The sequence below is a fragment of the Delphinus delphis genome, chromosome 5 (assembly GCF_949987515.2).
Source record: "Delphinus delphis chromosome 5, mDelDel1.2, whole genome shotgun sequence".
Taxonomy (NCBI): domain Eukaryota; kingdom Metazoa; phylum Chordata; class Mammalia; order Artiodactyla; family Delphinidae; genus Delphinus; species Delphinus delphis.
Window position 1 is genome coordinate 72755885 of NC_082687.1, and position 13141 is coordinate 72769025.

General features: G+C 37.5%; 1 protein-coding gene across 4 annotated transcripts in view; it reads right to left on the bottom strand.

Annotated features, from left to right (window-relative positions):
* GRXCR1 (glutaredoxin and cysteine rich domain containing 1) overlaps positions 1-13141 on the bottom strand; it is a 305190-nt gene that overhangs the window by 150587 nt on the left and 141462 nt on the right. For all 4 annotated transcript variants that reach the window (XR_009519572.1, XR_009519569.1, XR_009519567.1 and 1 more), the window contains one exon: positions 5234-5323. The gene's annotated coding sequence lies outside the window, so the exon portion shown is untranslated. The remainder of the gene's footprint in view (positions 1-5233; positions 5324-13141) is intronic.

A 13141-nucleotide genomic window follows, 5' to 3' on the forward strand; every position in this document is an offset into this window, starting at 1 on the left:
AACATAACAGTCTCAGACTTCTTACTGATGGCTCAGACATCAATGGCAAGTAATCCAAGAGAAAGGTTAAAAAATCCATCCCCTTATGACTGACGCTCAAACATCACTTAGTGTCACTTCTGCCATATTCTGTTGGTTGATTAGTCAGTAAGTTTGGTCTAGGTATAAGGGAAGAAGACATAGGTCCCATCTCTTAGTGGGAGGAATGTCAGAGAATCTGTGAACATGTTTAAAAACCACCAGGCAGAGGAAGGAGCTACCATCCCTCTGTCGGGGAGAACAGAAAGAGTTAATATTACAAGGATCAAGGACTGTGGAGTCAGAGCCATAAAGACCAGTGCTGGAGGTATGTGCTGGAATCACAAGGAGAGATGGAAGGGGAATCTAGGTCTTGCCATTCCAGGCCCAGTGATCCCACAGAAACAGTCCTAATCATTCCATCATACATATTGGCTCTTGTTGCCTGCATCTTATATAACTATGGCTGATTTGACAAACTACTGACTGGTACACTAGTAAATTGATGAGTAGATTACTGATTTTTGTTATGACAGTATTTTTCCATGAACAGCTCTATGAAAACAGGCTATCTGCTTTGTAGAAACAAAATCGTTAGGAGTTTGATATACGGCAGCCTCTTTGATAAGTCAGGATCATTAGAAAACGCAATTGTGCCAAATTAAAATAAACTAAGAGACATAATAACCAAATGCAATGTGTGGTCTTGACTTAGATAAATCAACTGTAAAGGACACTTTTTAGCCAATTGTGGAAATTTGAATATGATCTGGGTATTAGATGAGATAAAAATTTACTCAACAGGAAAGATGAGGATCATTGACTAAGAAAAGCAGCTTATGAAACAGGATGTACAATATTAATATGTACTAAGGTATTAATGGTGATGATCCGTAAGGGAGTGGGAATGTAATGTTTGTTTTTATTTTATTTTGCTCGTTTTGTGTTCTAATTTTCTATAATGCATCTGCATTATTTCTGTAACTATAAAAAAGTTATTCTACTAAAAACCTTTAAAAAAATTATGACATACTGGCGGGCTCACAATCACATAGAAACTGTCTCTCAGATTTACAATTTCAGAAATGCAATGTCAGACTGAGAAACAAATTTATTTTCATGGACCCTGAATCCAGACAGAAGCCAGAGATAGAGATATGACCCCTTATGGGAATCAACATACTTTCTCTTGGATTTAAAAAGATATTAGTGATTCTGAACAAAGCACTAAGGAAAAGGAAATTAAAGAGTCTCCTTCTAAAGTAATTTCCTTTCTCTTATCTCAGCACATGAAAATATCCAAGTCTCTCCATCTTAAACTAAACATGATGCTCCCCATGGTTCTATCCTTGATATTCTTCTTTTTATTTTTATTTTATATATTTCTACAAAGCAGACCATCATCTATAGTGATGACTGCCAAATACATTTCTTCATTCCTGATTGCTCCCCTAAGAATAGATAAATGTTTCCATTGGAATTCGCATGGGACCCTAGAATTCAACATATCTAGCATTAAATTTAATCATTTTTCTTCTTGCAAAACATATTATTAATTCTACATTTCTAATCCTTATTAATGATAGGGATATCAAACATGATGGCCATCCCAAATTTCCTCCATAATCCTACCACCCATACATATGACTAGTCATTCACAGATGCCCTGATAATCTATCTATGCAGAAAATCTATGTAGCTACTAAGACTAACAAGTGAGTTTTCAAGGTTTCAGGATAAAAGATCAATGTTTGAAAATCAACTGTATTTCTATTAGCAACCATTGGAAATTGCAATTAAAATATATTTTTATAATAGGGTAAAACTATGAACTACTTAAGGATAAATCTGTTAAAATATGGACACTGAAAACTACAAAATATTGAAAAGAGAAATTAAGAAGATCTAACTAGATGGGGAAAAACACCATGTCTGTGGATCAGGAGACTTAATTAAGGTGGCATTATTCTAAAATGGATGTATAGATTCAAATAATTCCTATCAAAATCCCAGAAGTTTTTTTGTAGAAGTTGACAATTATAAAATTCACTTGGAAATGCAAAGGAACTAAAATAGCCAAAATAACTTTGAAAAAGAACAAATTTCTTCTGCCTTATTTAAAAATTTAGCATAAAACTATAGTAATCTAGATACAAGTATTGGCTCCAAAATAGGTAGATTGATCTACGGAATAGAATAGATAGTACAGAAATATACCAATAGATATAGAGTTAATTGATTTTCCACAAAGCTTCAAACACAATTCAGTGGACAGTCTTTTTAACAAACAGATATTCATATACATATACATATATATATTTCAATTGAATTTTGCACCATATACAAATATTAACTCAGAAATGGATTACAGATATAAATGTAAAATATAACGCTATAAAATTTATAAAGCAAAGCATAAGAAAAAACTTCTGTGCTTTATGTTAGGTCAAGATTTCTTAGATAAAATATCAAAAGCACAATCCATAAAATAAAATATTAATAATTTGGGCTTCAACAAAATGAAAAACTTCTGTTCTCCAAAAGACACCATTAAAAGAAAAAAAAAGACCAAACCACAGAATGGGAGAAAATATTTGAAAATCTCATATCTGATAAAGGACTTTTATCCAAATACAAAGAGAACTATTAGAACATAACAGGTAAAAAACAAAAAGAGTAAATGGGGTTTCCCTGGTGGCGCAGTGGTTGAGAGTCCGCCTGCTGATGCAGGGACACGGGTTCGTGCCCCGGTCCGGGAAGATCCCACACGCCGCGTAGCGGCTAGGCCCGTGAGTCGTGGCCGCTGAGCCTGCTCATCCGGAGCCTGTGCTCCGCAACGGGAGAGGCCACAACAGTGAGAGGCGTACCGCAAAAAAAAAAAAAAAAAAGTAAATGATTTGAACATTTTGCCAAAAAGGGTTTACTAATGGCAGATAAGCACATGAACGATGCTCAGCATTATCCATCATTAAGGAAACGCAAACAAAACCCATAATGTGATACTACCACAGCCACTAGAACGGCTAAAATAAAAAGACTCGTCATACCAAGCACTGGGGGGCTATGAGCATACATGCCACTGATGGGAATGTAAACTGACACTATTCTGAAAAGCCATTTGATAGTTTCTTAAGTTAAACATACACTTACTAGATAACCCAGCCATTCCAATCCTGGGTATTTACCCAAAAGAAATAAAAGTATATGTACAGAAAAATACTTATAGATGGATGTTTACAGCAGCTTTATTTGTAATAGCCAAAAACTGGAAATAATCCAAATGTCCATCGCTGAGCTCATGGATATAAAAGCTGTGGTTCATCTATCTAGACAATGGAAAAACCACTCAGCAGTAGCAAAAGAATGAACTATCGAGACATCAACAACTTGGAATGAATTTCAAAATGATTACGCTGCCACCTCTTTTTTTTTTAGTAAACATGTATATAAACCTAACGGAATAAATAATGATTTAATATTCTTATAATCTGCACACATTTATGCATTGTGATTATCTACTTATCATCTTGGAGGAGGTCATCAAGAGAACATGACTGTCAGCTGACCCATGAGCTAGACCCAGGCAACTGGAGGCTCCTCACCCCCTCCCCTGCTGGAGTCATTTCAAATGCAGCCTTGAGACAGTAATATGTTGTTGAGACCATCTGGATGGTATACTTGACTGAACCCAATTAAAACCTTTATATAAATCTTTAAGATTCTGGTGGGTGCGTATGGCGATCTACTCAACTTGGGGCAGCCCAAGACAAGTTTCATATGTAAGTTCCCTTGCTTATTAAGACTGCCACCTGCCTTGCAGAAATGTCTATGTAGGTCTTCTGCCCATTTTTTGATTAGGTTTTTGGGTTTTTTGATATTAAGCTATATGAGCTGCTTGTATACTTTGGAAATTAATCCCTTGTCTGTAGCATTGTTTGCAAATATTTTCTCCCAGTCCGTAGGTTGTCTTTTCACTTTGTTTATGATTTTCTTTGCTGTGCAGAAGCTTTTAAGTTTAATTAGGTCCCACTGGTTTATTTTTGCTTTTATTTCCATTGCTTTAGGAAATGGGTCCAAAAATATATTGCTGTGATTTATGTCAGAGACTGTTCTGTCTATGTTTTCCTCTATAGCTAGTCTTACATTTAGGTCTTACACTTAGGTCTTTAATCCATTTTGAGTTTATTTTTGTATATGGTGTTAGAAAATGTTCTAATTTCATTCTTTTGCATGTAGCTGTTCAGTTTTCCCAGCACCACTCATTAAAGAGACTGCCTTTCTCCACTGTATATTCTTGCCTCCTTTGTTGTAGATTAATTGCCCATAAGTATGTGGGTTTACTTCTGGGCTTTCTATTTTGTTCCATTGATCTATGTGTCTGTTTTTGTGCCAGTGCCATATTGGGGCTTTTTTAGAGCAAAATGATATATCATTTTATTCTCATTAGATTGGCAAAAATTAAGAAGTCCATATTTTTTTGATTACTGTAGCTTTGTAGTATAGTCTGAAGTCAGGGAGCCTGATTCCTCCAGCTCCACTTTTCTTTCTCAAGACTGTTTTGGCTATTCAGGGTCTTTTGTGTTTCCATACAAATTTAAAAAAAATTTTTTCTAGGCATGGAAGCAACGACACATGAATGAATAAAGAAGACGTGGTATATATACACAATGGAATATTACTCAGCCATAAAAAAAAACTAAATAATGCCATTAGCAGCAACATGGATGGACCTAGATGGATGGATCATACTAGGTGAAGTAAGTCACACAGAGAAAGACAAATAATATATGATATCACTTATATGTGGAATCTAAAAAAAAATGATACCAAAGAACTTATTTACAAAATAGAAATAGACCCAAAGACATAGAAAACAAAATTTTTGTTACCAAAGGGGACAGCAAGGGCAGGGAGAGAGAGAAATTAGGAGTTTGGGACTAACATATACATACTACTATATATAAAATAGGTAAACAACAAGGACCTACTGTATAGCACAGGGAACTATACTCAATATCTTATAATAACCTATAATGGAAAAGAATCTGAAAAATAATATGTGTGTGTGTGTGTGTGTGTGTGTGTGTGTGTGTGTGTAACTGAATCACTTTGCTATACACCTGAAACCAACACAACACTGTAAGTTAACTAAACTTCAATTTAAAAAATAAATATATATGTTAATTAAAAACAAAAGCAAAAAATTGCCACCTACCAGTCTGGAGTAGCCTGCCCCTTTCTTCAGTCTCTCCTTGCCCTCCGGGGCTGGGGGTGGAGGCAGTTTCACATTTCACCAGGGAAGCTCCTGTGGTTTTGAAACAACGCATCTAAATTTAAGTCCTAAATTAAACTGAACAGGGCACCCCACCTGCCCCAATTTCAGTAATAACTAAACTAAACGTTTTTACATTCCAAAGCAGAACATTGCAATTCTCATTGTTTGCCATTATGAATTAATTTTAATAGATAAAAACCCTTTTAGGGTTTCTTTATAATAGTATTTATTGGTGAGTTAGGACATTCAAATATGTGAGCACAGCCTGTGATATGTGTTTTGGTGAACAGCAGACTCTAGTCCTGTGTTTGAGCTTCACCCAGCTCAGCAACTTTCAAGTTTCCAAAGTTTTTCACATACAGAATTTTGGTCCTCACAAAAATCCTGTATGTATGAAGGTGAGTAAACATGCCACAAATAATAGCTACTAGTAGCTATTTTCATACAAATACTTAACTTTTCAAAAGATTTTTGAGTCCTAGTTCAAATTAACACCAAGAGTTCTTGGTTTCTTTCTTGGCCTTATAGCAAAATCATCCTCATATTGTCCTGTAGATAATAATTTCCTCCTTAGACATAAACCTTTATTGACTGCACTGAAGTGGTCATTTTCAGCAGTATGTAAACTCTCCCAAGGGGTTGAGATATAATCTTGATTTTCCTGTGTGATAGGGAAAGTTAAAATGCCTTCTCATTTCTGAAATTGCCAGATTCTTACTAAGTATGAACACTAGTAGAAAAAATACACACAGAAAACATTCAGAAATGTGCGGACTCCAGAAGGACAAAATTTTTTAAAAAAAACAACCTTTTTAGTTATAACTGTTAGAGGTTTACACATTAATAAAAATGCTTTCCCCTGTATTTAGACTTGCTACAAAACACTATAGGCTTTGGGTATAAGACTTGGTTATGGATAGAAAGAGAGAAGACTGAACGTGTGTTCTCCTGGAGGAGGAATTAGTGATATGGCCACTTTATACCTTCTCTAGGGCAGACACCACTGAATTATATGCACCAGTAGATCTATTTACAAGCCTATTTTTTATATCAACTTGGAAGCAGGCCCCATTTCACATGAAAATCTAAATGTCAAAAGTCTAGGTAATTTTCATTCTCGACACTCTTCTAAAGTTGATTATCTTTTTTATTATAATACCACAGAGGACACTTTAGGTCAGAAATGAAGCAATATACCCACATACAGTTTATGAAATGACACTAACCTTCTATTTCTGATTCACCTTCCTTTACTGCCTCATGTTGTTTTGGTAAAGAATGCTTCCAAAGGTTCCATTTGTAACCAAAATTTTTCATATCACTACTAAGAGGCTAAATATCTTTTTTTAATTCATTGATTTATAACAGCATAGAATTTTCTTATAGCTGGTTCAGTCATGCTGAGATTTGTGGCCAAAGTTTCCACCATCTGGACAGGTGTTGATCGGGCCCTGAGTGTATGCAACAGTTTACATAATGTCATTATGTTCAATTTTCTTAATTTTTACTTTATCAATTCAATATTCTTTATATGTTTTTTAAAATTCTTATAATTTGTCTTTGTTTGCTAAGGCTGCCATAACAACCAAAGTACTACAACCTGGGTGGCACAAACAACAGATAGTTTTTGTAGGCTTTTTTTTTGTTGTTTTTGGCCATGCCGCGTGGCTTGTGGGATCTTAGTTCCCTGACTAGGGATCGAACCCATGGCCCCTGCAGTGGAAGCATGGAGTCCTAACCACTGGACCACCAGGGAATTCCCACAACAGATAGTTTCTGTCTCATAGTTCTGGAGGCTAGAAGTCTGAGATCAAGGTGTCAGCAGCGTTTATTCTTTCTAGGGGCTGTCAAGGAGCATCTGTTCCATGCCTCTCCTCTAGCTTCTGGTGGTTTGCAGTAATTTTTGGCATTCCTTGACTTGTATAAGCACCACCCCAATCTTTGCCTTCATTGTCACATGATGTTCTCCCTGTGGGGGTATCTGTGCCTATACTTCCCCTTTTTATAAGGATACCAGTCACATTAGATTAGGGCCCACCCTAATGACTTCATCTTATCTAATTACATCTGTAATGACCTATTTCCAAATAAGGTCACATTCTCAGCTACTGGGGTCAGGACATATGAATTTTGGGAAGACACAATTAAACCCCTAGCAGACATATATATATACCTTGCTACATATGAAAGTTTTTAGCATTTCATTAGTATACTTACATTTGCTTTCTTCATGTCTGTTTTCATAAGATGAAAACAAGTTTCTTAAGACCATCAACAATATGGAACAATATAATAGTTAGATAGAAATACTAAGGTTAAATCACTTCAACCAATGGTTCAATTACAGACCCTCTAGTTTATGCTCAGCCACCCTTACCTAGCATCTTTTGGTTTTTGGTTGCTGTTTTCTAACAGTAGACATACATAGATAGACACTGCCCCCTGATAAAGTTTATAAAAATGAAATAACATGTACGGCCTCTAGCTCTGTGTACAGCTCACTGGTTTCGGTTATCAAGTTTTAAACAATAACAGCTCTGTGATATGCAGCAAGTGGGACTACTTAAACCTGTTTCACAAGTATTGACAATCAGGGTAGCAAATAGGTTTCATTTCTCTCTTAGCGCCAACTCTAGTCAATTGGTAAATTGAATTACTAACCAGCTTAATTGAAGATTCTAATGCCCAGGAAATAGCAGGTTACGGTAGATTCTTAATGTTTGCTATTAGCTGGGATATAAGAGGTAGTTCAGTCATCACATGATCCATCCCCCTGGCTCTAAGTCACGATAAAGCACCCAAGATAATCCAAGTCCCCCAAAGACAACTGTAACCTAGATTGAGGTGTTACAATTATTCTGTGCCTCAGATCCTGCTTCCCCCCAATTTCTTGTTCATGAATTATCTTCCTGCCCCCATACTATCTAATGTCCTACTAACAATCTCTGTCCCCACTTGGTTGGCTCTTGAAAATCAGCATTGTTTGAAAATCATTCTTTGGTTTGTCTCTCTCGACTTTTGCACCAACTATCTTCCAGGTGCTATAGTCTGGAAGCAAATTAGGTTCTGTGCGTCAAAGCCCTTTTCTTAAGATTCCAAAGGCAGAAATACAGTGAGCTCCATATTCCTGAAACTCTCAGCTGTAGCCGCTGTCAAGAAAAGTCATGGAAATATAAGATCGTTCTTCCTACACCAGCATTCCAGTGTCCATTCTCTGGTTCCATGAATTGAGAGGTGGGTTTGATGAGAGCGGGGGCTTCTTGCTTCCAGCAAGGCTGCATTAAAGGCCTCAGACTCGGTGGCTTGCCTAGTGGGACAGTGATGCAGTCTTCCTAAAGATGTTTCTGGAAACCCAACCTAGCACGCTTCCTTAAGCCTAATTATATTTAAAGCACCAATTTGGGGAAGTAAACTTCTTTCTGCCTCAGACACATAGAGGGTTATTCATAATTACAGTAGATTTAAAGGAATATGAGGGATGGGGCAGAGTCATGAAAAGCTTATGGCAATTTCAAACTGAGCATTAGGCATTAGACTTTGGACATCTTTATTATTTTCTTTGGATTAATTCCTTGTGGGATTTTTCATTGGATACGTTACACCAGATAAAATCCCAGCCACATGCAATCTCACCCCTCCTTTCTAGATTGTTTCTGACTTTCCAAATTCTCCCTAATTGCAGAGAAATTCACTCTCCTCATTTCCCAACCCAAACCTAGTTCTCAGGCCCATTTGGTATATCCAAACCGACCAGCATGCACAGCAACTCAAAATAATTTCTGTAACAGGAACCACTCTCTTACATGGCAGTGGTGCTTATACACAACTTTTTCATTCATTAGATAACAGTAGTTGATATGGAAGCCAATGGAACAAGAGCTGATATGTCACATGAGAAGTTTAAGGTGTGACCATATGGTGTTATCAGAGAATATCAAGGTTCCTCCATCACATGACATGACAATAGCATTATGTTCTTCCCAAAGCGGTACCACTGGGAGCAGAATGAAAAGCCAAGTCAGTATCCAACAGCCTGTTTGCTCTCTCTCCCTCTCATCTCCAGCCCTCAGCTATGGAAATCGACCCTGCCTGGGCACTTCCAATATGAATATACAAGTCTTTTTTTCAATCCAATGTTGTTTTTCCCAGTGGTTATTTCAACGGTTATGTTTCTTTCTATCTGTTCCTTTTTCGCCATTCTAGAATCTCTATTCTCCATATTTCAGAACTCCTGATGCTGCCTCCAAATCTTGCAGCTTCTTCCCCATGATTTCATTCTCTTTGTATTTTTGCTGTTTTACAATGTGTCTTCTACTTGACCCTCCAGGATGGTCTCTATAGTGACTAATCTTTCCTCAATTCATACACTCAGTTTTTTGGGGTTTTTTTTGCGGTATGCGGGCCTCTCACTGCTGTGGCCTCTCCCGTTGCGGAACACAGGCTCCGGACGCGCAGGCTCAGCGGCCATGGCTCATGGGCCCAGCCGCTCCGCGGCATGTGGGATCTTCCCGGACCGGGGCACGAACCTGTGTCCCCTGCATCGGCAGGTGGACTCTCAACCACTGCGCCACCAGGGAAGCCCCATACACTCAGTTTTTAAATTTAAAAATTATCAGATTTTTAAGTTTCAGAAAGTCTTATAAAGCTATAATAGAATCTCTTCAAGCCTTCTTTTAAAACATTTTGTTGTGGTTATTCTAATCATCATCTGTCTCCTCTAACAGTTTTATTACTATACTAGAAGCTTTCCTATTCTTTTTATCCATTCTGTCTCTTTCTCTCTCTCTCTCTACCTCTCTCTCTCTCTCTCTCTCTCACTGTCTCTCTCTCTCTCCTTGCTCTATCTCAAAGACACTGCTGCTGGGTCCCCTTAGATTGTGATGATTTCCTTAGCATACCCATGAGTTTATTTACATAACAAGCTACTAGGGTACCTGGGAGTGATGGAAACCCACAAGTGGTAGGAAGTACTGCTCTTCACAGACAGGGACATGAAACTGGAAACTCTTCAGTTCTTTCTGCAAACACAGGAAAAAGCTTGATTGCTGATCTCTGACATAAGGAGGATCAAGGCCTCTCCAAGGATTTGACAATGAGCAGGTCTTCCTAGAATGACAATGAATGGAATGGCAGGGCTCTTCCTCTGAGGGATCCACAGAACTCAGAGGTACAATCTTTCTTCAGGAACAAAAGAATTCAGATTTTCCTCCCAGGCCAACTGCCAGGCCCAGAATCAAGAACCATCCTAAACATGCAGCCCCTGGAAAGGTCAGAGTGTTCCCACACACCCTGCAGTCTAAGCACCTGTTTCTCTATGGAGACAGAGTTGATAGTTGGATTAGAGTTGAGAGTGGATGTGTCAGGCCACCATATCATCAGAATTCTGATCACTCTGAGGCAGATGGAAGAGATGAAAACAAAGGAGACAGGTAAGAGATGGAAACAGGGCTTCCCTGGTGGCGCAGTGGTTGAGAGTCCGCCTGCCGATGCAGGGGACACGGGTTTGTGCCCCGGGTCCAGGAAGATCCCACATGCCACGGAGTGGCTGGGCCCGTGAGCCATGGCCGCTGAGCCTGCGTGTCCAGAGCCTGTGCTCCGCAACGGGAGAGGCCACAGCAGTGAGAGATCCACGTACCGCAAAAAAAAAAAAAAAAAAAAAGATAGATGGAAACAGCCAATAATATTTGATTTATGCCTTATCACTCTCCACAAAAGATTTAATATGACTTAATGGCAGAGTATGAAATAAAACAGCAAAATGTAAATAGAGATTAAAAATAAGAACCAAGCAAAACATAACTTAGAAGAGATCTAGACAAGGAAAAACAAAATAAGTAACTTTGACCTTGAGCTGGATTAATGGACAGATAAGCCAGGAGGTTGCTTGGGACACTGATGTCTAATGAATAATAAAACATCACTGGGAAAAAGTCACACAACGTAAATTGGCCCCACTCCCATTAAAGTAGACAGAATGAAATTAAAATTCAAAACACCCCTTACTGTACTACTTTATCTCTTTTTTTCCTTCCAGTTTACTGAGATCTAATTGACATACAGCACTGTAAGGTATACAGCATAATAATTGGACTTACATACATCATGAAATTATTCCACAATAAGTTTAGCAAACATCCATCATCTCATATAGATACAAAACGAAAGAAAAAGAAAAAAAAATTTTTCTTGTGATGAGAACTCTTGGGATTTACTCTCTTAACAACTTTCATGTATAACACACAGCAATGTTAGTTATATTTATCATGCTATACGTTATATCCCTAGTACTTATACCTTTTGACTGCTTATATCCAATTTCCCTTCCTCCAACCCCTCACGTCTGGTAACCACAAATATGATCTCTTTACTACTTTATCTTTTGAATATTTTCCCCCTACCCATATATAATTTTAGTGAGTTAGATGTCAGCAAAGTGAGCTAAGGTTCTAAAAACAACTAAAGCCAGACATAGGTCTGCTTATGAGGGTGAGTTCAGTTTACTAAAGTAAAAAACTGTACTTCTAAGAAGTTGTCTTGGAACTCTATAGCATCTACAAGTTAAAAATATGATAACAGAAAAATGCAAAGATAAGAACTAGATAAATAGAAAATAGTTTGACAAATATTTTGGATAGTATTAATGCCTACCTCCTATATTGGGCTTTGAAGATACTGCATGTTTTACAAATTGAAGGTTTATGGCAACTCTGCACAGTCACAGATGATGGTTAGCATCTTTTAGCGATAAAGTATTTTTTAATTAAGGTATGTAGTTGTTTTTTAGTCATAATGCTACTGTACACTTAGGAGGCTACCGTATAGTGTAAACATAATTTTTATATTCACCAGGAAATGAAAAAACTCATCTGACTGGCTTTATTGCAATATTCACTTCATTGCGGTGGTCTGGAACTGAACCTGCAATATTTCCATGGGATGTCTGTATATGATTCTGCCCGTCATAACTTCTTAGAAAAAAGTTTCTCCTCACCTCCACTGTATAAAAGTTTAAAATATATTTTAAAAATTTCTCTCTGAAAAAGATCAAGTTTTTAACTGCCTATCAAATTCTACATCTCAGTGTGGCCTTACATGTAGCCCATTCACTAATAAACCTTTTTTTTTTTTTTCGCATTACGCGGGCCTCTCACTGCTGCAGCCTCTCCCGTTGTGGAGCACAGGCTCCAGACACGCAGGCTCAGCGGCCATGGCTCACGGGCCTAGCCACTCCGCAGCATGTGAGATCTTCCCGGACCGGGGCATGAACCCGTGTCCCCTGCATCGGCAGGCAGACTCCCAACCACTGCGCCACCAGGGAAGCCCCACTAATAAACCTTTTTAAAGCAGTTCTTCTAACCCAGTTTTACCTTTTTCCAGAAAAGAGAATCTTGACTATAATAATAATGTATGATCTACCTCATTCAAGTACCTATCTATAAAAATACCTAGAATTATTTTTAAATTCATATCATTTGAAGGAAAAAATGGCTTAATTGAGAACTACTAATCATATTCTTCGAAATGAAGAAACTGTACTTATTAAAATACAGTTAACTTGAACTTTCTCTAAATAATTCTACAATTTTACCCTGAATTGACATATACAACTTTCTCTAAATAAATCTACAATTTTATCCTGATATTAACGAAAAGTTCCTTCTCAATAAGAAATTAATCTCCCTTACCCAGCCTGGCCAGGAGAACAGACTCTGTGTTGGTCTCGTCTGGATTTATCATCTTCCAAATTCTACTAGTAACCTTGTAATTTAAGCCTGTAATACATTTAACATATTATTCTGAGACTCTGCAAAAGCACAAGGTTCACTGAAATGAACAAAACTTTAATAA